This window comes from Pseudophryne corroboree, chromosome 11, assembly GCF_028390025.1.
Source record: "Pseudophryne corroboree isolate aPseCor3 chromosome 11, aPseCor3.hap2, whole genome shotgun sequence".
In the NCBI taxonomy this organism is placed as follows: domain Eukaryota; kingdom Metazoa; phylum Chordata; class Amphibia; order Anura; family Myobatrachidae; genus Pseudophryne; species Pseudophryne corroboree.
Genome location: NC_086454.1, coordinates 204,877,809 through 204,905,310, shown reverse-complemented (window position 1 = coordinate 204,905,310; position 27,502 = coordinate 204,877,809). Strand labels below are relative to the sequence as shown.

Below are 27,502 nucleotides of genomic sequence, written 5' to 3'. Positions count from 1 at the left end.
GTTTCACGATATATGCTTGATCTGCTATCCACGTGGACATCTTTTTTGCTCAAAGCGTGGGGAGTAAAGTGAGCCCGCAGAGGTATACGTTTGTACTGATGGTGGTCATATAACATGGAATACACACGATTTGGCCTAAAAACCTTGTAATCGACCATTTTTGCGTCGAGCATTGTCATGCCATACTGTCCCACTCGATTACTGCGATCTATAGATGAAGGACTTTTAGCAGTACCTAGAATCTCACGAAATTCATCTGGGGGTCGAGCTTTTAGTCACTCAGCTTCAACTCTATGGAACTCACTTCCCCGCACAGTGCGAGAGGCCCCAACTATAGAATCCTTCAAAAGTAGACTCAAGACTTTCCTGTTTACTCAAGCATTTCCATAATGTCCCTTTAGTATCTACATGCTTCTGTATTTTATGAAAAGCTGTTCTGTACTTCATTATTTTCTGTACTATATTATGCTATGTATCTGTGAAGCACCTTGAGTCCTACTGGAGAAAGAGAGCTGTATAAATATAATACAGGTTGAGTATCCCATATCCAAAATGCTTGGGACCAGAGGTATTTTGGATATCGGATTTTTCCGTATTTTGGAATAATTGCATGCCATAATGAGATATCATGGTGATGGGACCTAAGGCTAAGCACAGAATGTATTTATGTTACATATACACCTTATACACACAGCCTGAAGGTAATTATAGACAATATTTTTTATAACTTTGTGCATTAAACAAAGTGTGTCTACATTCACACAATTCATTTATGTTTCATATACACCTTATACACACAGCCTGAAGGTCATTTAATACAATATTTTTAATAACTTTGTGTATTAAACAAAGTTTGTGTACATTGAGCCATCAAAAAACAAAGGTTTCACTATCTCATTCTCACTCAAAAAAGTCCGTATTTCGGAATATTCCGTATTTCGGAATATTTGGATATGGTATACTCAACCTGTAATAATTATTATTATTATTATTATTATTGTCAACCTTTATACCCTGTCTACTTCATGCATGTTAACTATATGTTGTCGACCTAATGATTGTCTACCTAGACCAGTGATGGCTAACCTTGACACTCCAGCTGTTGAACTACACATCCCAGCATGCCCTGCATCAGTTTTAGAATGGCCAAATAGCAAAACTGTAGCAGGGCATGCTGGGGTGTGTAGTTCAACAACAGCTGGAGTGTCAAGGTTAGCCATCTCTGACCTAGACATTGCAGATCTATGATACCACACCTGTCAGAACGAATAATGCCTGTCGCTCCTGTATATACCCAGTTTACAGTTCAGGTTTTAAGGATATCCATGATTAAGCACATGATTTAATGAGGTTTTCAATATATTTGATTATACCATTTGTGCACAAGCATGGATATCATTAAAATTTGGTCTGTTATGGCGTCTTGAGGACAAAGTTTGGGAAACCCTGTCCAATGCTGTTAGGGTCTCCTGCCCTGTGCTGCCACGTCGTCATGGCAACCGGGAGACAAGTGCTAGCGGAGTAACCTGAGTGCAGCTGATACTCCGGTTCGGGTCTTTTGCTGTGCAGTGGTTACAGGCAGGGGATCCAGTGCTGGTTTTTGTGCTCACAGTCTGTGAGGTCTGAGGGGGGCGTGGACAGCACCTGCTTTATAAGGCCCCTTCTCAGGTTAAGCAGATGCTGCTGAATCTTTGTTGGTTAGTCAGTTCCTGAAAGTTAGCCAGTACTGTGTAGCTTTGTATTTGTTGTTGCTTACTGCAAATAGGCCTGGGGATTTGGTACTACACTCTGCCAATCCAGACCTAGCAGTAAGACTGGAGTCAGTCGTTTAGCCTGCTGAGGTTCTTTTGCTATTCTGTGAACCCAGCAGGTTTGTGGCTGTACTTTCAGACCTGCCTGCATAATCCTCTCTCACTGTGCAGGGCATTCATGTGTCAGTTTAGTGGCAGTAAGCTGAACCTGGGCCCTGCAAGTGAGAATTAGGATTGTGGAGACTTTCCTTGTGTCTATTATTCCATCTCTGACCAAGGAGTTTACTGCCACACCCGTTGGTAACCCTTTAGGGTTTTGCTGTTGCCCTTAGCAACAGCATTTCGGGTTCTCTACGTATTAAAACACAACATCTTGCTTTTTCCATCTGAGCATTTCTAATACTAGGGAGACACCCAGTTTCTTAGCCTCTGGGCTTCTCTGTTCACTCTGTGTTGGTTTTGTTACCCTATCACCTTCTGTGTACGTTATGTCATATTTCCCAGTCTGTCTGTGAGTTCATTTGTTTTGCATCCCTCTCTGTTCAGACACCAGTACATTCCTGCAGGCACTGGTGTGCATAACATATTCAGCAGCCCAATACTCCTGTTGAAATTTTGTGGGAATATGGAGCATACCCCTCAAAATACGTTGCAACAGGTGGTCGATCAGGTGCAGGTCCTGACTCGTCAATTTAATGATTTGTCCATTAAAATGCACACCTCCCAGGCCGCTGGCGGAGCTCCTGCAGCAGCAGCACCTTCAGGGGTTAAGGAGCCGAAAGTAAATCTTCCGGATCGTTTTTCTGGAGATCGCTCGCAGTTCTTTTGTTTCAAGGAGAGCTGCAAGTTATATTTCCAGCTTAGGCCTCAGTCTTCTGGGTCAGAGATTCAGCGGGTGGGCATAGTGATTTCCTTGCTACAAGGAGACCCACAGGTCTGGGCATTTGGGTTGCAGCCTGACTGTCCGTCGCTTAAAAGTGTTGATGCTTTTTTTACGGCACTGGGCATGTTGTATGATGACCCTGACAAGACGGCCTCAGCCGAGGCTCAGATTTCGATCCTTAAGCAAGGGCGAAGGCCAGTTGAGGTTTACTGTACGGAGTTTCGGAGGTTGGCCCATGATACCCAGTGGAATGACCCAGCCCTGAGACACCAGTACCGAAGAGGTCTTTCTAACCAGATAAAAGACCAACTGGTACAATATCCCTTGCCTGATAGCTTGGATCAGCTCATGCAGTTATCCATCCGGGTGGATAGACGGCTGAGAGAGCGTAGGCTTGAAAGGGAGACCGAGGTTTCCTTCTTTCCCAAGGGAACCTCAGACTCTGAGGAATTTTCCGAGGAGCCTATGCAGATTGGGGCTACCCGCCTCTCCTCGCGTGAGAAGACGCGGAGGAGACAGCAGGGGTTGTGTTTGTACTGTGGGAATAAGGGTCATGTGGTAGTATCATGCCCAGAAAAGCCGGAAAACTTCAGGGCCTGAGGGTGATGGGAAATATCCTGTCAGGCCAGAAGTCAGAATTTCCCAAGAAGACTTTTATCATTCCGGTGACCTTGAAGATCCTCGGTCAAACTGTCAAGACTGAGGCCTTTGTGGACAGTGGGGCCGACGGGGTTTTTATGGACCGCCAATTCGCCCTGAAACACTCTGTTCCCTTAGTACCCTTGGCGTCGGAAATTGAGATTTGTGGGTTAAACGGGGAACCATTATCCCAGGGTAAAATTACCTCTTGCACTAGCCAGATTTCTTTGTTTATTGGAGCCACACACTCTGAAAAATTGTCCTTTTATGTGACTGTCTGTACTTTTGCCCCATTGGTGTTGGGGTTACCCTGGTTAAGGGCCCACAATCCTCAATTTGACTGGGTCTCTGGGGAGATTCTTAGTTGGGGTACTGATTGTTTCAGGAGTTGCTTGAGCCTTCCAGTCAGGCTCTCGCAGCTAAGTTTGCCAGGATTGCCAGGGTGTTATGCAGATTTTGCGGACGTGTTCTCCAAAAAAGTTGCAGAGGTACTACCTCCCCATCGCCCCTATGACTGTGCCATTGATTTGTTGCCAAATGCTAAGCTTCCCAAGAGCAGGTTGTACTCCCTGTCACGTCCTGAGACTCAGGCTATGGCAGAGTACATTCAGGAGAACTTGGCTAAAGGATTTATCAGACCTTCACAGTCTCCAGTTGGGTCGGGGTTCTTCTTCGTGGGTAAAAAGGACGGTTCATTGCGACCCTGCATCGACTTCAGGGAATTGAACCGTATCACGATTAAAAACTCATACCCACTGCCTCTCATTTCGGTCTTGTTTGACCAGCTTCGTACTGCCACCATTTTTTCTAAGATTGACCTACGCGGTGCGTACAATCTAATCCGAATAAGAGAGGGGGATGAATGGAAGACTGCCTTTAATACCCACTCAGGGCATTATGAATATTTGGTGATGCCTTTTGGGCTCTGTAATGCCCCGGCAGTCTTCCAGGATTTCATGAATGATGTGCTCAGGGAATATTTGGATAGATTCTTAGTTGTATACTTAGATGACATCCTAATCTTCTCCCATTCCCTGGAGGAACATCGGAAGCATGTACGCTTAGTCCTCCAGAAACTCAGAGACCACCGGCTTGGGGCGAAGCTGGAGAAGTGCGAATTTGAAGTTCAGCAAATCGCATTTCTAGGATATATTATCTCCCCAGAAGGTTTCCAAATGGAGGGTTCCAAGGTACAGACAGTCCTGGATTGGGTGCAGCCCACTAGTTTGAAGGCGCTTCAGCGTTTCCTGGGCTTTGCAAATTTTTATAGACGATTTATCGCTGGATTTTCGTCTATAGTGGCGCCCTTGGTGGCACTCACTAAGAAAGGGGCGGATGTTGCTCACTGGTCTCGTGAGGCCAAAGCGGCTTTTGCCCGTCTCAAAAGGGCATTTGTCTCGGCCAAGGTGCTGCGACACCCAGATCCAGAGCATCCTTTTGTGGTGGAGGTGGATGCCTCTGAGATGGGTATTGGGGCAGTGCTCTCTCAGATGGGAGTGTCTGATAATCGCCTTCATCCCTGTGCTTACTTTTCCCGTAAATTTTCGCCTGCCGAGATGAATTATGACGTGGGTAACCGGGAATTGTTGGCTATTAAGGATGCACTCGAGGAGTGGAGACACTGGCTTGAGGGGGCTAAGTTTGTGGTCTCCATTCTCACCGACCATAAGAATTTGGCATATTTAGAGTCAGCGAAGCGTCTCAATGCCAGGCAGGCACGATGGGCTTTGTTTTTTGCTCGCTTTAATTTTTTGATAACATATCGCCCTGGGTCAAAAAACATCAAGGCTGATGCGCTCTCGCGGAGTTTTGCTCCAATCCAGGAGACCACCGAGGAGCCGTTGCCCATTGTGTCCCCATCATGTATTAAAGTGGGCATTACCCAGGACCTCTTATCATTAGTCCTTAGAGCACAGGAGCAGGCTCCTCCAGACCTTCCGGTAGGTCTTTTGTTTGTGCCTCCTAGGTTAAGACAGCGAGTGTTCCTGGAATTCCATGCCAAGAAGTCGGCAGGTCACCCGGGTATTGCCAGAACTCGGGAGTTGCTATCTAGGGCGGTGTGGTGGCCCTCGGTGGCTAAGGATGTGGATCAGTGGGTTCGGGCATGTGACATCTGTGCCCGAAATAAGACTCCTAGAGGGGTTCCTGTTGGCCCATTACATCCACTCTCTATTCCATCTAAGCCATGGACCCACATTTCAATGTATTTTGTCGTGTACTTGCCCAAATCCTCGGGGATGACAGCCATCTGGGTTGTCGTTGACAGGTTTTCGAAGATGGCGCACTTCGTTCCACTGGTTGGGCTGCCATCGGCCAGACGCCTGTCTGAATTATTTATGCTGCATGTTGTGCGTCTCCACGGGTTGCCACTTGATGTGGTCTCTGACCGCGGATCCCAGTTTGTGGCCAAATTCTGGAGGGCATTTTGTTCCGATCTCCAGATTTCTGTCAGCTTGTCGTCAGGCTACCATCCGCAGTCTAATGGGCAGACTGAAAGGGTGAACCAGTCCTTGGAGCAGTTCCTCAGGTGTTATGTCTCCAAGTGTCAGACTGACTGGGTTGCTCATCTGTCAATGGCGGAGTTTGCCTATAACAACGCGGCTCACTCTGCTACAGGGATCTCTCCCTTCCTTTGTGTGTATGGGCATCATCCTAAGGCCAATTCTTTTGACCCCCTGGACTCCACGCCTGGTGGTTCCTCTGTCGTTTCGGTCCTTAGAGGTATTTGGAGGAAAGTGAAGAAAGCCCTTGTGTCTGTGTCATTAGTGACCAAAAGGGTTTTTGATAAGCGGAAAAGACCCTGCAGCTTCAAATTAGGAGACTTCGTCTGGTTGTCTACCAAGAATTTGAAGTTGAGACAGCCATCTCATAAGTTAGGCCCCCGGTTCATCGGCCCTTATAAGATCACCAGGGTTATCAATCCGGTGGCATTTCAGTTAGATCTGCCCCGTTCTTTGGGTATCAAAAAAACATTTCATTGTTCCCTTTTAAAACGGGCGATTAGTAATCCTTCTTCCAGAGGAAGACCTTCCCCTCTTCTGATACGTGGCCAGAGGGAGTTTGTTGTTGAAAGGATTCTTGACTCCAAGATGGTTCGGGGTCGGCTGTCATTTTTGGTGCACTGGAAGGGGTATGGCCCGGAGGAGCGGTCGTGGGTGCGCAGTTGTGATCTTCATGCCCCCAGACTGATACGCTCTTTCTTCTCGCAGTTCCCCGATAAACCCGGTGGTAGGGGTTCTTTGACCCCTCGTCAGAGGGGGGGTACTGTTAGGGTCTCCTGCCCTGTGCTGCCACGTCGTCATGGCAACCGGGAGACAAGTGCTAGCGGAGTAACCTGAGTGCAGCTGATACTCCGGTTCGGGTCTTTTGCTGTGCAGTGGTTACAGGCAGGGGATCCGGTGCTGGTTTTTGTGCTCACAGTCTGTGAGGTCTGAGGGGGGCGTGGACAGCACCTGCTTTATAAGGCCCCTTCTCAGGTTAAGCAGATGCTGCTGAATCTTTGTTGGTTAGTCAGTTCCTGAAAGTTAGCCAGTACTGTGTAGCTTTGTATTTGTTGTTGCTTACTGCAAATAGGCCTGGGGATTTGGTACTACACTCTGCCAATCCAGACCTAGCAGTAAGACTGGAGTCAGTCGTTTAGCCTGCTGAGGTTCTTTTGCTATTCTGTGAACCCAGCAGGTTTGTGGCTGTACTTTCAGACCTGCCTGCATAATCCTCTCTCACTGTGCAGGGCATTCATGTGTCAGTTTAGTGGCAGTAAGCTGAACCTGGGCCCTGCAAGTGAGAATTAGGATTGTGGAGACTTTCCTTGTGTCTATTATTCCATCTCTGACCAAGGAGTTTACTGCCACACCCGTTGGTAACCCTTTAGGGTTTTGCTGTTGCCCTTAGCAACAGCATTTCGGGTTCTCTACGTATTAAAACACAACATCTTGCTTTTTCCATCTGAGCATTTCTAATACTAGGGAGACACCCAGTTTCTTAGCCTCTGGGCTTCTCTGTTCACTCTGTGTTGGTTTTGTTACCCTATCACCTTCTGTGTACGTTATGTCATATTTCCCAGTCTGTCTGTGAGTTCATTTGTTTTGCATCCCTCTCTGTTCAGACACCAGTACATTCCTGCAGGCACTGGTGTGCATAACAGTTCAAACACCAGTACATTCCTGCAGGCACTGGTGTGCATAACAAATGCATTATACTGCACACTGGTTTACTTTATTTTTTTTCAATTACTTCTGTTTGCCTCCAAATTATTGTGAATCAATATGAATCTTATGGTATCAGAGTACTCATTTTTGTGACAGTTGTAACATCACATTACTGTGTAGTAAACAGGTAGCAAAACCATAAAACATCTTTGCTGCATTCACGCCAAAAAGCCCCTCTTACCACGCCAGGACATGTGAGAATATTCAAGCGTCAGGTGTCTGTTCGAAAATAAACCATGCCTGGCGTGAGTGAGCTGCCAGATCCCGTGCAACTTCTGCTAACATCGGGAGGTTTTTTTTTTGCCAAAAATGTGTCTCAGTCACAATGCAATGCGACTAGGACGCACAAGGAGACTGTGCTGATTACATTATTTTTTCCAAATGTTTTATTGAAGCATCGTAAAAGGAGATTTATGGTAAGACTTGCCATTGTTAAATATCTTTCTGCGAGGTACACTGGATTACACAGGGAATAACATCGGGGGTGTAGAGTTGGATCTTGATCCGAGGCACCAACAGGCTAAAGCTTTGACTTTTCCCAGGATGCACTGCACCGCCTCCAGGCACTGGAGCTCAGTTTTGTTAACTAGTCCAATGCAGTAGCAGGTAAAAAAGATGACAGTAGTTAGTAGCCACAGATAAACACATTCTCACGACAGGAGAAGGTACCAGCGGCTAATGCCATACAAACCCAAAGAAGCTAAGTGCGTCAGGATGGGCGCCCTGTGGAACCCAGTGTACCTCGCAGAAAGAGCTTTAACAATGGTAAGTCTTACCATAAATCTCCTTTTCTGCTGCGGGGTACACTGGTATTCCATAGGGAAAAACATTGTGGATGTCCAAAAGCAGTTCCTCATGGGAGGGGACGCACTTCAGCAGGCACAAGAACCCGGCGTCCAAAGGAAGCATCCTGGGAGGCGGAAGTATCAAAGGCATAGAACCTAATAAACGTGTTCACTGAGGACCATGTAGCCGCCTTGCACAATTGTTCTAGGGACGCGCACGGCGGGCCGCCCGAGAAGGTCCAGCAGACAGAGTAGAATGTGCCCTGATAGTAGCAGGAGCTGGAAGTCCAGCCTGTACATAAGCTTGTGCAATTACCATTCTAATCAATCTGGCCAAGGTCTGCTTATTCGCAGGCCAGCCACGTTTGTGAAAACTAAAAAGGACAAAGAGTGAATCAGATCTCCTAAGAGAGGCGGTTCTCTTCACATATATATGGAGAGCCCGTACCACATCCAAAGACCGTTCTTTGGAGGACAAACCAGGAGAGATAAAAGGCCGGAACCACAATCTCTTGGTTAAGGTGGAAAGACGACACCACCTTAGGCAGATAACCAGGGCGAGTTCTAAGAACTGCACGGTCACGGTGAAAAATCAGAAAGGGTGACCGACAGGATAAGGCACCCAAGTCTGAAAACCTTCTAGCAGAGGCAATAGCCAGCAAAAATAAGACCTTAAGTGTAAGCCACTTAAGGTCCACAGACTCAAGAGTTTCCAACGGAGACTCTTGTAGGGCATCCAGAACAACCGACAAATCCCAAGTAGCCACAGGAGGGGCATAGGGAGGCTGAATCTGTAAAACACTCTGAGTGAGTATGAACATCAGGCAGAGACACAATTTTTCGCTGAAACCAAACTGACAAGTCTGAAATATGAACCTTGAGGGAGGCCAGCCGAAGGCCTAAGTCCAGGCCCTGTTGCAGAAAAGACAAAAGTTTGGCAGTACTGAACTTGTATGCATCATAATTCTTAGCCGTACACCAGGTGAAGTAAGAATTCCAGACCCTATAATAAATCCGAGCCGAAGCCAGTTAACGGGCTTTCAACATAGTGCGAATGACCGCCTCAGAAAATCCTTTGGCCCTCAGAACTGAAGCTTCAAGAGCCACGCCGTCAAAGCCAGTCGGGCCAGATTCTGGTAGACACAAGGGCCCTGAACGAGGAGGTCTAGGTTGCGGAAGTAGAAGAGGACACTCTATTGAGAGACCCTGCAGGTCTGAGAACCAATGCCGTCTGGGCCACGCTGGAGTGATTAGAAGTAGTAATTCTTCCTCTTGCTTGAACTTCCTTATTACCCTGGGCAGGAGTGACACCGGAGGGAACACATACGGCAGCCGAAAGTTCCATGGAATTGCCAGCGCGTCCACGAACGCTGCTTGAGGATCCCTTGTCCTTGCTCCGAAGACCAGAACCTTGTGATTGTGTCGAGACGCCATTAGGTCTACATCTGGTAGGCCCCACTTGTCCACTAGGAGTTGAAAGACTTCCGGATGAAGGCTCCACTCTTCGGTGTGTATGACCTGACGACTGAGGAAGTCCGCTTCCCAGTTGAGGACACCCCGGAATGAACACTGCCGATATGGCTGGCAGATGGCGTTCCGCCCAGAATCTTTGACACTTCCATCATTGCCATGTGGCTTCGAGTACCGCCTTGATGATTTATGTATGGCGACTGTACTTGAACAGGCATGTTCTGTACCAGAGGCAGGGCCAGTTTCAGAGCATTGAACACTGCCCGCAACTCCAGAATGTTTATCGGAAGGAGAGATTCCTCCCTGGTCAACCGACCCTAAAGAGAGTGTTGCTCCAACACCATGCCCCAACCCCGCAGACTGGCATCCATTGTTAGGAGGAACCAGTTGGAGATCCAGAAGGGACAACCCCTGCTCAAACGTTGCTCCTGGAGCCACCAGCTCAGTGACAGACGAACTTCCAGAGTCAAGGAAATCATGTGAGACCTGATCTGGTGAGACAGGCAGTCCCACTTGAAAAGGATTAACTGCTGCAGAGAGAGAGAATGAAATTGAGCGTACTCTACCATGTTGAAAGCCGACACCATGATGCCTAGTAGTTGCATCGCCGATTATATCGACACATGTAGGCGAGATAGGAAGCATCTTATCTTGTCCTGAAGTTTCAGGAACTTCTCCGGAGGCAAGAACAACCGTTGGTTGTGTGTGTCCAGTAATGCCCCCAGGTGCACCATGCTCTGAGCAGGGACCAGGGGTGATATCTTCCAGTTGATGAGCTACCCGTGGGCTTGCAGGAATTGGACCGTCAGTTCCAGATGACGGAGTAGAACCTCTGGGGAGTTTGCCAGGATCAACAAGTCGTCCAGATGCAGCAGAATCCTGATACCCTGAAGGCGGAGAAGGGCCATCATGACCGCCATGACCTTGGTGAAGATTCGCGGTGCCGTGGTCAGTCCAAAAGGCAAGGCTTGGAATTGATAATGTAGGTTGCCAATAGCAAACCGCAGATATTGCTGATGCGACATGGCAATAGGTATATGTAGGTAAGCATCCTGTATGTCCAGGGATACCATATAGTCCTTGGGTTCCAAGGCCAGAACAATAGAGCGAAGAGTTTCCATACGGAATTTAGATACCTTCACAAATTTGTTCAAAGACTTGAGGTTGAGAATGGGACGGGAGGATCCATTCGGTTTCGGAACTAGGAACAGCGTTGAGTAGTACCCCTGCCTCTCTGAGCCAGAGGCACCATCACTCCTGTGTCCAGGAGGGGTTGTACCACCAAATGTAGAGTTTTAGCTTTAACGGATCCGAAAGGATGTTCGTCGAGCAAAACTGGCGAGGGGGACGTGTCTTGAAAGAGATGGCGTATCCACGACGACTTCCCTCACCCAGGAGTCTGAAGTGGTCTTCAACCATACCTGGGTGAACCGCAAAAGTCGGCCTCCCACCCTGGGGTCCCCAAGGGGGAGGCCCGCCCCGTCATGCAGCAGGCTTGTCTGGTTTGGAAGCAAGCTGGCGGGCAGCCCAGGAACGTTAAGGTTTGGAATTAGAGGTTTTGGCAGTGCGAGTCTGTTTTGGGTACGCCTGTCCCTTTGCTTTACTTGGAGGTCGAAAGGAACGAAAGGTGGTACTCTTAGCATTCGGAGCCGAAGGATTAGTACTCGGCAGACATGCAGTTTTCGCAGACGATAAGTCAGCAACAATCTTGTTCAGATCTTCCCCTTAAAAGAGATAACCTACAAGGTCTTTTTGGAGTCCAGATCCACAGACCAGGACCACAACCACAGAATCCGGCGAGCCAGAATGGATGTAGTAGACGCTTTGGCCGCCAGCACGCCGGCATCAGAAGCCGCCTCCTGAATGTAATGAGAGGCTGTGGTAATATATGAAAGACACTGTCTGGCATTATCAGAAAAATATAGATGTAGCTCCGCCTCAACATCTTGAACCCAGGCTTCAATAGCTTTTGCAGCCCAAGAAGCTGCTATAGTAGGTCTACGTACAACACCTGCAAGAGTGTAAATAGACTTCAAACAACCCTCCACACGCTTATCCGTTGGTTCAGAGAGGTGACGGTAGTGACAGGCAGAGTAGAAGACACCACAAGACGTGCGATATGCGAGGTGGTATTTCCCAATTTTTACTTAACTCTGCAGCGAGGGGATACCGAGCTAGCATCTATTTAGATAGGGAAAATTCCTTTCCTGGAGACTCCCAGGATTCCTGACGTATGTCAACTAAATGTTCAGAATGTGGTAAAACTAATTTAGTAACCTTCTGACGTTTGAACTTATCAGGTTTCTTAGACGTATCTGGAGGGTCATCAATCTGAAGGATCAGTGTGATGAGCCTCCACTAGGTCAGGTACATAAACCTGTGTTATAGATTCCTTATCAGAAGCAGCTGCATCAGTGTCTGATGGATCAGTATATTCCCCATATTCATCGGATGAAGTATCCGGACCATGAGTGGATTGTGAGGAAGAAATTGCCCGCTTAGATGACCCTTTGGTCCTAGGAGGGCGAGTGTTAGGTGTTTGTTTAACCAAGGACTGATTTAATTGTTGTAACAGGGTTGACAGAGTATCCGCCCATGGCGGATTAACTACAAGGACAATATGCGGCTGTACAGGCACAAGAGGTCCCACAGTGGGCGTAAGTCTTGTTACCAGCGTAGTCAGAATATTAGAGAAAACAGCCCAAGGTGGGTTTTGGTGTGCCACCGGTGCTGCAGGCTGACTAGGGGGTGCAGAACACCCAGTACTTGGACACTCAGCTGAAATATTTTCCTCAGGTAAAACTGTGGCGTCAGCACAGCATGAGGCAGGAGCGTCCACAGAATTCCCGCCCTGTGTAGCAGACATTACTTGGAAACGTAGCCTTAGTGCGTAGTAGTACAAAATAGCCAGACAAACAGTACTGTGTAAGGTAACTGGAAACCCAGGACACAGAGTATTTAAGTGGTATAGGGTGACTGAAAATACACAGAGAAAAATACCAAATAGTATATCCTGTGAAACACAATCTATCTATCTATATATTTTTTTTGTTCTTTTCACAGCATACAGCCTTGAAAAAAGCGCCCTGCGAGGTGCTGAAACGTCGGCAAAGCTATGCCATTTATTCATGTGATTTTTCACTAAAACTTTCATTATTGTTGTACCAGTCCCCAGAGTGCTGCCTGGTTCTTTCAGCATTTGGGAGTGTGCTATGACCTCCCTAGGGACCACAGTGACTGTGTGTGCATATATATATATATATATATATATATATATATATATATATATATATATATATATATATATATATATATATATATATATATATATATATATATATATATATATATATATATATGACCCTGACGCACTTAGCCCCTCTCAGGGTACAGAATATAGGGATAGCAATATGTGTAAAATACACTGAATGGAAACCACACAGCAGCTATTGGCACACACATTCCCATGTACAATGCAGAAAATAGGATTTTAATTACCTACCGGTAAATCCTTTTCTTGTAGTCCGTAGAACAGTGTTTTTCAACCACTGTGCCGTGGCACACTAGTGTGCCCTGAGCAGTCTCCAAGTGTGCCGCCATAGAAGCAGAGCCAGGCCGTCAGTGTTTTGCTGCATCTGAGGCCCTGGGACGATCAACACTGGTGGGTTTAGTGGTTGCAGAACCAGGTCTAATTTTGGGCCCGGGCAGTATTGGGCTCCTCTGGCTTTCTCAGATGTGGCTCAGGAATTACCTATAGAAAAGCTGCGACATGACATCCTAGGACACACAACTGCACTATGCATCACCATTCTATTTGAGCGTGCCTTGGCAATATTTAGATCTTGTTCAGTGTACCGCGAGTTGTAAAAGGTTGAAAATCTCTGCCGTAGAGGATACTGGGGTCCACATAAGTACCATGGGGTATAGACGGGTCCACTAGGAGCCATGGGCACTTTAAGAAATGAATAGTGTGGGCTGGCTCCTCCATCTATGCCCCTCCTACCAGACTCAGTCTAGAAACTGTGCACGAGGAGACGGACATACTTCGAGAGAAGGATTTAACTGAACAGTGGTGAGATTCGAACCAGCACACACAAACAAGAGGAAAGCCAAGCTAACCCAACTTGAATAGGAACAGCAACGGCTGAACCAACAACAATACGTTACCAAGTAACAGTGCAAAAACGAAGCACCGGGCGGGTGCCCAGTATCCTCTACGGACTACGAGAAAAGGATTTACCGGTAGGTAATTAAAATCCTATTTTCTCTTACGTCCTAGAGGATACTGGGATCCACATTAGTACTATGGGGATGTTCCAAAGCTCCCAAACTGGGTGGGAGAGTGCTGAGGTTCCTGCAGAACTGATTGACCAAACTGAAGGTCCCCAGAGGCCAAAGTATCGAACTTGTAAAACTTAGCAAACGTGTTCGAACCTGACCAAGTCGTTGCTCGGCAGAGCTGTAAAGCTGAGACACCCCGGGCAGCCGCCCAGGAAGAACCCACCGACCTAGTAGAGCGGGCCAGAACTTCCGGAACCGGCAATCCTGCCGATGAATAAGCCTGCTGGATAGTAAGCATAATCCAATGAGCAATAGACTGCTTTGAAGCTGGACACCTCATTTTCTTGAGATCATAGAGAACAAACAGCATGTCAGATTTTCAGTGACGAGCCGTCCTCGTCACGTAGATCCTCAAAGCCCTCACCACATCCAGGGATTCAGAGGTAGCAGAGGTGTCCATAAACACCGGAACCACAATAGGTTGATATGAAACACAGACACCACCTTAGGAAGAAATTGCTGACGAGTTCTGAGTTCAGCTCTATCTTCATGAAAAAACAAATAGGGGCTTTTGTGAGACAACGTCCCCATTTCTGACACACGCCTTGCAGAAGCCAAGGCCAACAGTGTAACAATCTTCCATGTAAGAAACTTAACATCAACCTCCTGTAAAGGAGCAGTGACAATTGCATGAACCTTTTCCCTTTTTATTCTTTTGAGAATTCTTGGTATCAGTAACAGAGGTGGGAACACGTAAACCATCTGGAAAAGCCATGGAGTCACCAGAGCGTCCACCGCCACTGCTTGTGGGTCCCTCGACCTGGAACAATAGCGATTTAGCTTCTTGTTGAGACGAGAGGCCATCAGGTCTATCTGCGGAAATTCCCCAGCGACGTGTTAAGGACTTGAACACCTGTGGGTGAAGGCCCCACTCTCCTGGGTGGAGGTCGTGCCTGCTGAGGAAGTCTGCTTCCCAGTTGTCTACTCCCGGAATGAAGATTGCCGACAACGCCACCGCGTGTCTTTCTGCCCAGAGGAGACATTTTGGTACGTCTGACATCGCAGCCCTGCTCTTCATTCCACCTTGTCGATTTATGTACGTCACAGCAGTCATGTTGTCCGACTGAACCTGAATGGCTTGATCTTGAAGAAGATGTGACGCCTGAAGAAGGGCGTTGTATATGGCCCTTAGTTCCAGAATGTTGATCAGAAGAATGGCCTCCTGACTTGACCATTTTTCTTGGAACTGTTCCCCCTGGGTAACTGCTCCCCAACCTCTGAGGCTTGCGTCGGTAGTTAGCAGAATCCATTTTTGAATCCCGTACCTCCGGCCTTCGGTCAGGTGAGATGACTGAAGCCACCACTAAAGTGAGACTCTGGCGACAGACGTATCCTCTGGTGCATGTGAAGATGCGATCTGGACCACTTGTCCTACAGATCCAGCTGGAAGGGCCTTGCGTGAAACCTTCCGTACTGTAGTGCCACGCAAGAGGCCACCATCTTTCCTAGGAGGCAAATGCAAAGATGTACCGGAGGTGAAATCGGATGTACCGGAGGAGAAACATTTCTTCCATTACCTTGGTGAACACCCTCGGTGCCGTAGAGAGGCCAACTGGCAGGGCCTGGAACTGGTAGTGACAGTCCTGTAATGCAAACCGTAGATAAGCCTGTTGAGGCGGCCAGATTGGAACATGAAGGTACGCATCCTTGATGTCCAGAGACACCAGGAACTCCCCTTCCTCCAGACCTGAGATCACAGCTCTCAGAGACTCCATCTTGAATTTGAACACCCGTAACTATGGGTTCAGTGACTTGAGATTAAAAATGGGCCTTACCGAACAGTCTGGTTTCGGTACTACAAATAGGTTGGACTAATAACCCTTGTTGTGTAGGTGAAGAGGAACTGGAACAATGACTGGAGTCTGTACCAGTTTTTGAATTGCTGCTTGTAAGATCAAACTTGTTTCTGGAGAAGCTGGTAAGCCTGATTTGAAGAATCTGGGAGATGGGAGTTCCTGATATTCCAGTCGGTATCCCTGGGTTAGAAGATCTTTTACCCAGGGATCTTGACAGGAAGCTGCCCATATGTGACTGAAATAAATCAACCGGGCTCCCACCTGTCTGTCTTCAAGGCAGTGTGCGCCACCGTCATGCTGAGGGTTTGGAGGAAGCAGACCCGGAGGCCTGATCCTGAGAACCAGCAGTTGTGAGTTTTCCGGATCTACCTCTATTCCCTTCGAAGGTGGTAGCAGAACCCTTGGATTTGCCTTTAAACTGTACGAAAGGACTGCAGAGTTGGGGCCGAGCACATTTTCCTAGCTGGTGTTGCTGCGGAAGGAAGGAACGTAGACTTACCCGCCATAGCTTTGGATATCCACGTATCCCAGTTCACCACCAAATAGAGCCTCACTTGTGAACGGCAGGCCTTCCACGCTCTATCTGGAATCTGCATCCGCCGTCCACTGGCGCAGACACAGGCCCCTGCGTGCAGATAATGCCAAGGCAGTGGTGCGTGCGTTGAGTAGACCAATTTCCTTAATGGCTTTAACCATAAAGTTACCAGAATCTTGGATATACTGTAGGAGTAAAAGAACATCATCCCTTGGTAAGGAATATGAATCATCAATTAGAATACCTGACCACTTGGTAATAGCCTAAGTGAGCCATGCACAAGCAACAGTGGGTCTCTGAGCCACCCCAGCCGAAGTGTACAAAGATTTGAGAGTGGTCTCAATTTTGCGGTCAGCTGCGTCTTTCAAAGACGCCGCCCCAGGAACCGGTAAGACTACCTTACGGGATAACCTGGATACAGATTTTCCCACTTCTTCCTATCCTCTGCAGGAAAAGGAAAGGAAGAAATCATTCTCTTAGGGATTTGAAACTTCTTATCAGGGTTTACTCATGCTTCTTCAAAGAGGACATTTAATTCCTTTGAAGCAGGGAAAGTAGCAGAGGAGTTTTTCATTGTATTGAAGTAAGATCCCTCCACAGACTTGTCAGGGATGTGTAACACGGTTCTGACAGCCTCAATGAGGGCCTGAATTCCCTGTGACAGGATGGCATCACCCCCACTCGCATCTATCTCACCCTCCTCATGATCTGACGTATCAGGATCAGTGTCACCATGCATGATTTGGGCAAGGGTACGTTTTAGTGGGCAAATGGCAGGAGTTTGGGATGCAGGTATGGGAGCTGAATCTCTATGCATCAGGTCATCCATAGACTGCCTCAAGAATTGTGTTTCCTTTTAATTATTTGACAGCTTTGTGAAAATATTTGAAATCATCTTTTTAATTGAAGCTAACCACGGGGGTTCAGCACACTATCCTGAGTACAGGGCAGTGAGTCCCCAGGAGATAATAGACATTCAGCTGTGCAAGAAATGCAGTCCCTAGACATGGTAAGGGACACCCCCATACACACCCACACCTCAATGGGGAACACAGTATATGTAGGCAAAGTCTCAGAGAGACACAGAGCTTGGAGCCAGCCACACAGCGTACATATCAGCAGTAGTAAAACTAATATATATATATTATATAGTAGAGTGTAAAAATACCCAAACTGCTCCCCCATCCTTCACTAAGACCCCCTGGTACCACAGTGGAGCGTAGGGTCTTGTCAGAGGAGCTGCGCGCTTTCAGCCGTGCTGTGTCACCCAGAGCTGCAGAGGAAATGGCGCCGAAGAGCCGCTGGAACCGCTCAGTGGGAAGCCTCTCCCCCTAAAATGGCGCACGGCTTCCCGCACTTCAGAGATTATACTAGCCCTGAGGAATCGTTTTACAGCGCTGACTAGATGCATGGACACTGTTAGCGCTGTGTGTGAGCCAGTGTGGATAATCTAGGAGATTCAGGTCGCCCCTCACAGCTGGCATGTGTCCATCTGAATCACCCCGGAGCGCAGCTTGCTGAGAGCTGCACTCCTACCCGAGTGCCGCCATTCCCGCCGACGACCTGCTTACCGGGGCGCCGGTGATGTACTCACCACTCTTCTTACTTCAGGCTCTATTAGGGGGTGGCGGCGTTGCTGTGGGAGGGTACGCTGCACCATGGTGTGGCTTGCGAATAGCTCCCTCAGGAGCTCATTGTCCTGCCAGCATGAGAAACAGGACCTTTAACTCTCTAGGAAGTTGGGCCGTTCTCCCCCCTAAATCCCACGAAGCAGTCAGGCTGTTGCCTAAACAGCCCTGACTGAAAATAACAAAAAAGAAAAGAAATGTAAAAAGCTCTTCCATAAGCGTGACCGGCTCCTCTGGTAGGAGGGGCATAGAGGGAGGAGCCAGCCCACACTATCAAATTCTTTAAGTGCCCATGTGGACTCGTCTATACCCCATGGTACTAATGTGGACCCCAGTATCCTCTAGCACGTAAGAGAAATTATTACATACAACAATAAAACTGCACTGGTAATACTACATAGAGCCATGTATGTATACAGATATAACAATGCACAGTAAATACTGGCTGTATATCACAGAATACTTGTACTAAATATTCATATAGTTATGCACTTGTTCTTAACTAACACTGTCTAAACGACATGTAGAATACTTAAGTGTCCTGTAAAAGCACAGCGCTGATGAGGCAGGCGGCTTTACAGAGGAGACAGTTCCCAGCAGTCCCAGAATCAGCGCAGCTCTGTGTAATGGCGCCCAAACGCTGACAGGGAGTGAGGGAGAGAGAGATATTCAGCTCCAAAGCGGGAACATCTGCTGTAGATGGCACCTGGGACTACAGGTCAGCGCCTTATCCCCTCTACTGGACTTTACCACAGGGTACTATGGAGCCTATGTGAAACGGATTTTAGTAAATCCGACCTGTGCTCCTTGCCCTGGTGGATGTAGTGGGGTCCCTGCACGGCCACAGTGTCCACGCCAGCGGCGTGGTCTGTCTCCGGAGACCACGTCTGGATCGCAATTTCGGCGGTTCCCTCCTGCAGGACCCTCTTACCTCCTCCCTAGATGTGCGGCCGCGCGATCCAGAAGAGCAGCAGTGGTATGTGTCTGATGAAACTGGAGAGCCTCCGCTGTAAGTACCCGGAAACCAGGGCACGGGAGTATACAGCGCCGCTGGGGGAGGTGAGGGAGCCGCAGCACGATATGTCAAGCATGACATATAGCAACTAGTGCCTGTGCTGCGGCCCTTGAAGTCTTCTTTCTTCTCAGAAAAGCTCTTTTGAGGGCTGTTTAGAGCAGCTCATCCTGTTAGCTGCCTGCACTGCAGGCACCAACTTACAAACTGAGCTCCAGTGCCTGGAGGCGGGGATATAGAGGAGGCGGTGCAGTGCATCCTGGAAACAGTCAAAGCTTTAGCCTATTGGTGCCTCAGATCAAGAACCAACTCTACACCCCCAATGTTATTCCCTGTGGAATACCGGTGTACCCAGCTGCAGAAATCAATTGTACAACAATACTTTTACAATTGCGTAGAACGTGGTCCTGAATGATCCAGCAAAAAGAAAGACATACTGTAGCTTACATGTGAGTTAATTTTAACCAGAGATTAATACAATGGCATATACTTACACACCGAAAGCAATAATTATGTTCGTTTTAGTACTGAGTCATAGTATTGGAGCCCTGGAGGGAGACGCCAACCAGCACCATGGACCCTATTCAGGTTCAGTTGCAGAATCTGCAACTGCTTCTATCGCATGCTGAAGGCCGGCAAGCACAGGGCAAGGCCGGTCAGCATTCCTTCGGCGACAGATAAATTCTCTGGTGCATGTGGAGATGAGATCCCGACCACTTGTCCAGAAGATCCAGTTGGAAGGTTCGAGCGTGGAACCTCCCGTACGGGAGAGCCTCGTAAGAGGCTACCATCTTTCCTAACAGGCGAACGCATTGATGAACCAACACCCGTGCTGGCTTCAGGACACCCCGGACCATAGTCTGTATTACCAACGCCTTTTCCTGCGGAAGCAACACCTTCTGCACTTCCGTGTCCAGGATCATTTCCAGAAAGGACAACCTCTGGGTTGGTTCCAAATGTGACTTTGGAAGGTTCAAAATCCAACCATGACTCTTGAGGTGGCGTGTTGTGAGAACAATGGACTGAAGCAACTTCTCCTTGGACGATGCCTTTATCAGCAGATCGTCCAGATATGGAATGATGTTCACCCCCTCGGTGCTGTGGAGAGGCCGAATGGCAGGGTCTGGAACTGGAAATGACAGTCCAGCAATGCGAAACGGAGATAAGCCTGATGCGGCAGCCATATCAGAATGCTACCCATCACCCAGCGGCTGTGACTGCAATCTAACTGTGATCGCACCGCAATTACATTTTGTCGCAATTGTGGATGCCCTCTGCCTTCATAGCCCGGCTGGGAAGGCAGTCGGCCTGCCGGCATTTTTTCCATTGGAGCTGCTGCATGTGACATCACGCAGCCGCCCATAAAATGACCCAACCCCACCCCCATTTAGCCACCATTCCCCTGCAACGCCGGCCCCCTCCCAATGCCCGCCGCTGTCGAAGTGTGGTCCCATCCTTCCAGGATGCAACCGCACTTTGATTGCGCATGCACCCACAGTGCGGTCACGTGCATGTTCAGAATTGCATAAATCGCTCGATTGAGATTTTTGCAAATCTGAGTTCCTAGCTGAGTGAGAGCCCATGTTAATTTAGAGAGACGAGTGGGTCTTGCATTGACATTGTTGCGAGATATCAGGTGGTGATTTTAAGACTGTGGTGTAATTGTTGTCTAGTAGTGAGGAGGAAAGTATCAAAGAAAAAAAAGCTCCACCTGTTTCGCTTTAATTAGAATAGCTTCCACCGAATGTATCCTAAACAAAAAATAGGATTTTAATACCTACCGGTAAATCCTTTTCTCTTAGTCCGTAGAGGATGCTGGGGATGCTTCAAGAACCATGGGGTATAGACGGGATCCGCAGGAGACATGGGCACTTTAAGACTTTGAATGGGTGTGAACTGGGTCCTCCCCTTTATGCCCCTCCTCCAGACTCTAGTTTAAGTAACTGTGCCCAGGGAGACGGACATTTCGAGGAAAGAATTTATTGTTAAACCACGGTGAGCATCTTACCAGCTCACACCTCCAGTATGCCGCAGAACGTGGCATTCAATAGAACACCAGCCGAAGGCATGAAGAATATGCAGCAATACGCTGACATAAAGCGTAACACAGCCTTTGTGTAAATACAACCAATAACAGCATAACGCATGCCACGGCATGAATAACGTCAGCAACAGGCTGACTTAAACGCAACACACCATGTGTGTAAACATATCCAATAACTGCAGATACAGTACGCACTGGGACAGGCACCTAGCATCCTCTACGGACTAAGAGAAAAATAAGAATTTACTTACCGATAATTCTATTTCTCGTAGTCCGTAGTGGATGCTGGGAACTCCGTAAGGACCATGGGGAATAGCGGCTCCGCAGGAGACTGGGCACAAAAGTAAAGCTTTAGGACTACCTGGTGTGCACTGGCTCCTCCCCCTATGACCCTCCTCCAAGCCTCAGTTAGGATACTGTGCCCGGACGAGCGTACACAATAAGGAAGGATTTATGAATCCCGGGTAAGACTCATACCAGCCACACCAATCACACTGTACAACCTGTGATCTGAACCCAGTTAACAGCATGATAACAGAGGAGCCTCTGGATAGATGGCTCACAACAACAATAACAACCCGATTTAGTTAACAATAACTATGTACAAGTATTGCAGACAATCCGCACTTGGGATGGGCGCCCAGCATCCACTACGGACTACGAGAAATAGAATTATCGGTAAGTAAATTCTTATTTTCTCTGACGTCCTAGTGGATGCTGGGAACTCCGTAAGGACCATGGGGATTATACCAAAGCTCCCAAACGGGCGGGAGAGTGCGGATGACTCTGCAGCACCGAATGAGAGAACTCCAGGTCCTCCTCAGCCAGGGTATCAAATTTGTATTATTTAGCAAACGTGTTTGCCCCTGACCAAATAGCTGCTCGGCAAAGTTGTAAAGCCGAGACCCCTCGGGCAGCCGCCCAAGATGAGCCCACCTTCCTTGTGGAATGGGCTTTTACAGATTTTGGCTGTGGCAGGCCTGCCACAGAATGTGCAAGCTGAATTGTATTACAAATCCAACGAGCAATAGTCTGCTTAGAAGCAGGAGCACCCAGCTTGTTGGGTGCATACAGGATAAACAGCGAGTCAGATTTTCTGACTCCAGCCGTCCTGGAAAATAAGAATTTACTCACCGGTAATTCTATTTCTCGTAGTCCGTAGTGGATGCTGGGAACTCCGTAAGGACCATGGGGAATAGCGGGCTCCGAAGGAGGCTGGGCACTCTAGAAAGATATTAAGACTACCTGGTGTGCACTGGCTCCTCCCACTATGACCCTCCTCCAAGCCTCAGTTAGGACACCGTGCCCGGACGAGCGTACACAATAAGGAAGGATTTTGAATCCCGGGTAAGACTAATACCAGCCACACCAATCACACCGTATAACTCGTGATATGAAACCCAGTTAACAGTATGAAACAACCGAGCCTCTCAACAGATGGCTCAACAATAACCCGATTTAGTTAACAATAACTACGTACAAGTATTGCAGATACACCGCACTTGGGACGGGCGCCCAGCATCCACTACGGACTACGAGAAATAGAATTACCGGTGAGTAAATTCTTATTTTCTCTGACATCCTAGTGGATGCTGGGAACTCCGTAAGGACCATGGGGATTATACCAAAGCTCCCAAACGGGCGGGAGAGTGCGGATGACTCTGCAACACCGAATGAGAGAACTCCAGGTCCTCCTCAGCCAGGGTATCAAATTTATAGAATTTTGCAAACGTGTTTGCCCCTGACCAAGTAGCAGCTCGGCAAAGCTGTAAAGCCGAGACCCCTCGGGCAGCCGCCCAAGATGAGCCCACCTTCCTTGTGGAATGGGCATTGACAGATTTTGGCTGTGGCAGGCCTGCCACAGAATATGCAAGCTGAATTGTACTACAAATCCAACGAGCAATAGTCTGCTTAGAAGCAGGAGCACCCAGCTTGTTGGGTGCATATAGGATAAACAGCGAGTCAGATTTTCTGACTCCAGCCGTCCTGGAAACATATATTTTTAGGGCCCTGACCACGTCTAACAACTTGGAGTCCTCCAAGTCCCTAGTAGCCGCAGGCACCACAATAGGCTGGTTCAGGTGAAACGCTGACACCACCTTAGGGAGAAACTGGGGACGAGTCCTCAATTCTGCCCTATCCATATGGAAAATCAGATAAGGGCTTTTATAAGACAAAGCCGCCAATTCTGATACTCGCCTGGCAGAAGCCAAGGCCAATAACATGACCACCTTCCACGTGAGATATTTCAGATCCACGGTTTTTAGTGGTACAAACCAATGGGATTTTAAGAAACTCAACACCACGTTGAGATCCCAAGGTGCCACAGGGGGCACAAACGGGGGCTGAATATGCAGCACTCCCTTTACAAAAGTCTGAACTTCAGGTACTGAAGCTAGTTCTTTTTGAAAGAAAATCGACAGAGCCGAGATCTGTACCTTAATGGAGCCCAGTTTTAGGCCCATATTCACTCCTGCTTGCAGGAAATGCAGAAATCGACCTAGTTGAAATTCCTCTGTTGGGGCCTTTTCGGCCTCACACCATGCAACATACTTCCGCCATATGCGGTGATAATTATTTGCTGTAACCTCTTTCCTAGCTTTAATAAGCGTAGGAATGACTTCCTCCGGAATGCCCTTTTCCTTCAGGATCCGGCGTTCAACCGCCATGCCGTCAAACGCAGCCGCGGTAAGTTTTGGAACAGACAGGGCCCCTGCTGCCGCAGGTCCTGTCTGAGCGGCAGAGGCCATGGGTCCTCTGATATAATTTTTTGAAGTTCTGGGTACCAAGCTCTTCTTGGCCAATCCGGAACCACGAGTATCGTTCTTACTCCTCGCCTTCTTATTATTATTCTCAATACCTTTGGTATGAGGGGCAGAGGAGGGAACACATAAAACGACTGGTACACCCACGGTGTTACCAGAGCGTCCACAACTATCGCCTGAGGGTCCCTTGACCTAGCGCAATATCTTTTATAGCTTTTTGTTGAGGCGGGACGCCATCATGTCCACCTGTGGCCTTTCCCAAAGGTGTACAATCCTTTGGAAGACTTCTGGATGAAGTCCCCACTCTCCCGGGTGTTGAGGTCGTGTCTGCTGAGAAGATCAGCTTCCCAGTTGTCCACTCCGGGAATGAACACTGTTGACAGTGCTAACACATGATTTTCCGTCCATCGGAGAATCCTTGTGGCTTTTGCCATCGCCATCCTGCTTCTTGTGTCGCCCTGTTGGTTTACATGGGCGACCGCCGTGATGTTGTCTGATTGGATCAGTACCGGCTGGTTTTGAAGCAGAGGCCTTGCCTGTGTAGAGAAGTCACCTGACTTGACCAAAGTCCTTGGAATTTTCTTCCCTGTGTGACTGCCCCCAGCCTCAAAGGCTGGCCTCCATGGTCACTAGGACCTAGTCCAGTATGTCGAACCTGCGGCCCTCCTTAAGATGGGCACTCTGCAGCCACCATTTTAGAGATACCCTGGTCCTTGGAGACAGGGTTATCAGCCGATGCATTTGAAGATGCGAACCGGACCACTTGTCCAACAGGTCCCACTGAAAAGTTCTTGCATGGAAACTGCCGAATGGGATTGCTTCGTAGGAAGCTACCCTTTTTCCCAGGATTCGCGTGCAATGATGCACCGATACCTGTTTTGGCTTCAGGAGGTCTCTGACTAGAGATGACAGCTCCTTGGCTTTCTCCTCCCGGAGAAACACTTATTTCTGGTCTGTGTCCAGAACCATCCCCAGGAACAGTAGACGTGTCATAGGAACCAGCTGTGACTTTGGACTGTTTAGAATCCAACTCTGCTGTTGTAGCACTTTCCAAAATAGTGCTACCCCGACGAACAACTGCTCCTTGGACCTCGCCCTTATAAGGAGATTGTCCAAGTACGGGATAATTAAAACTCCCTTTTTTCGAAGGAGTATCATCATTTCGGCCATTACCCCGGTAAACACCCTCGGTGCCTTGTACAGTCCTGTCTGGACTTGGTAATGGTAATCCTGTACCACAAATCTGAGGTACTTCTGGCGAGGATGGTAAATGGGGACATGCAGGTAAGCATCCTTGATGTCCTGGGATACCATGCAATCCCCCTCGTCCAGGCTTGCAGTAACCGCCCCGAGCGATTCCATCTTGAACTTGATTTTTTTAATGTATGTGTTCAAGGATTTTAATATAAATGGGTCACACCGAACCATGCGGTTTCGGTACCCCAACCCGTGTAGAATAGTAACCCCGTCCTTGTTGAAGTAGGGGCACTTGAGTATTACGTGTTGGGAATACTGCTTATTAATTGCCTTTAGTACAGCCTCCCTGCCTGAGGGAGTTGTCGGCAAGCCATAATCTAGGAAACGGCTGGGGGGAGATATCTCGAATTCCAGCTTGTACCCCTGACATACTTCTTGAAAGAAACAGGGATCCACCTGTGAGTGAGCCCACTTATCGCTGAAATTTTTTAGACGGCCCCCCACCGTACCTGGCTACACCTGTGGAGCCCCCGCGTCATGCTGTGGGCTAAGAGGAAGCGAGAGAAGAATTTTGAATCTGAGAGCAGGCTGACTGGTGCAGCTTTTTCCCTCTTCCCTTGTCTCTGTACAGAAGGGAAACGCCTTTGACCCGCTTGCTTTTCTGAAGCCGAAAGGACTGTACCTGATACAGTGCTTTCTTAGTCTGTGAGGAAACCTGAGGTAAAAATATTTCTTCCCAGCTGTGGCTGTGGATACGAGGTCCCAGAGACCATCCCCAAATAATTCCTCACCCTTATAAGGCAGAATCTTTTTAAAGTCAGCATCACCTGTCCCGTGACAGGTCTCTAATACCCTCCTGACAGAATGGACATTACATTCATTTTGGATGCCAGCCGGCAAAATATCCCTCTGTGCATCCCTCATATATAAGACGACGTCTTTAATATGTTCTCATGTTTGACAGGGTCACCGACCACGCTGCAGCAGCACGATCTGCAGGTCTCCGTCTAGTACCTGAGTGTGTAAATACAGACTTCAGGATATCCTCCTGTCTTTTATCAACAGGTACCTTCAAAGTGGCCGTTCCTAAAACGGCAGTGCCACCTTTTTTGACAACCGTGTGAGCGCCTTATCCACCCTAGGGGATATCTCCCAGCGTAACTTATTCTCCTGGCGGGAAAGGGTACGCCATCAGTAACTTTTTAGAAATTACCATTTTCTAAACGGGGGAACCCACGCTTTTCACACACTTCATTTATTCATCTGATGGGGGAACAAAACACTGCCTGTTTTTTCTCCCCAAACCTAAAAATAAGAATTTACTTACCGATAATTCTATTTCTCGGAGTCCGTAGTGGATGCTGGGGTTCCTGAAAGGACCATGGGGAATAGCGGCTCCGCAGGAGACAGGGCACAAAAGTAAAGCTTTTACAGGTCAGGTGGTGTGTACTGGCTCCTCCCCCTATGACCCTCCTCCAGACTCCAGTTAGGTACTGTGCCCGGACGAGCGTACACAATAAGGGAGGATTTTGAATCCCGGGTAAGACTCATACCAGCCACACCAATCACACCGTACAACTTGTGATCTAAACCCAGTTAACAGTATGATAACAGAGGAGCCTCTGAAAGATGGCTTCCTAAACAATAACCCGAATTAGTTAACAATAACTATGTACAAGTATTGCAGATAATCCGCACTTGGGATGGGCGCCCAGCATCCACTACGGACTCCGAGAAATAGAATTATCGGTAAGTAAATTCTTATTTTCTCTATCGTCCTAAGTGGATGCTGGGGTTCCTGAAAGGACCATGGGGATTATACCAAAGCTCCCAAACGGGCGGGAGAGTGCGGATGACTCTGCAGCACCGAATGAGAGAACTCCAGGTCCTCCTTTGCCAGGGTATCAAATTTGTAAAAATTTACAAACGTGTTCTCCCCTGACCACGTAGCTGCTCGGCAGAGTTGTAATGCCGAGACCCCTCGGGCAGGCGCCCAAGATGAGCCCACCTTCCTTGCGGAATGGGCCTTAACAGATTTAGGCTGTGGCAGGCCTGCCACAGAATGTACAAGTTGAATTTTGTTACAAATCCAACGAGCAATCGACTGCTTAGAAGCAGGTGCACCCAACTTGTTGGGTGCATACAGTATAAACAGCGAGTCAGATTTTCTGACTCCAGCCGTCCTTTAAATGTATATTTTTAAGGCTCTGACAACGTCCAACAACTTGGAGTCCTTCAAGTCGTCTGTAGCCGCAGGCACTACAATAGGCTGGTTCAGGTGAAACGCTGATACCACCTTAGGGAGAAAATGCGGACGCGTCCGCAGCTCTGCCCTATGTCGAATGGAAAATTAAATAAGGGCTTTTATAAGACAAAGCCGCCAGTTCAGATACTCTCCCGGCCGAAGCCAGGGCCAGTAACATAGTCACTTTCCATGTGAGATATTTC

The 27,502-nt window shown here is 48.1% G+C and overlaps 1 protein-coding gene across 4 annotated transcripts in view; it reads right to left on the bottom strand.

Moving 5' to 3' along the window:
• VRK3 (VRK serine/threonine kinase 3) overlaps positions 1-27,502 on the bottom strand; it is a 751,237-nt gene that overhangs the window by 249,147 nt on the left and 474,588 nt on the right. The window lies entirely within an intron of this gene.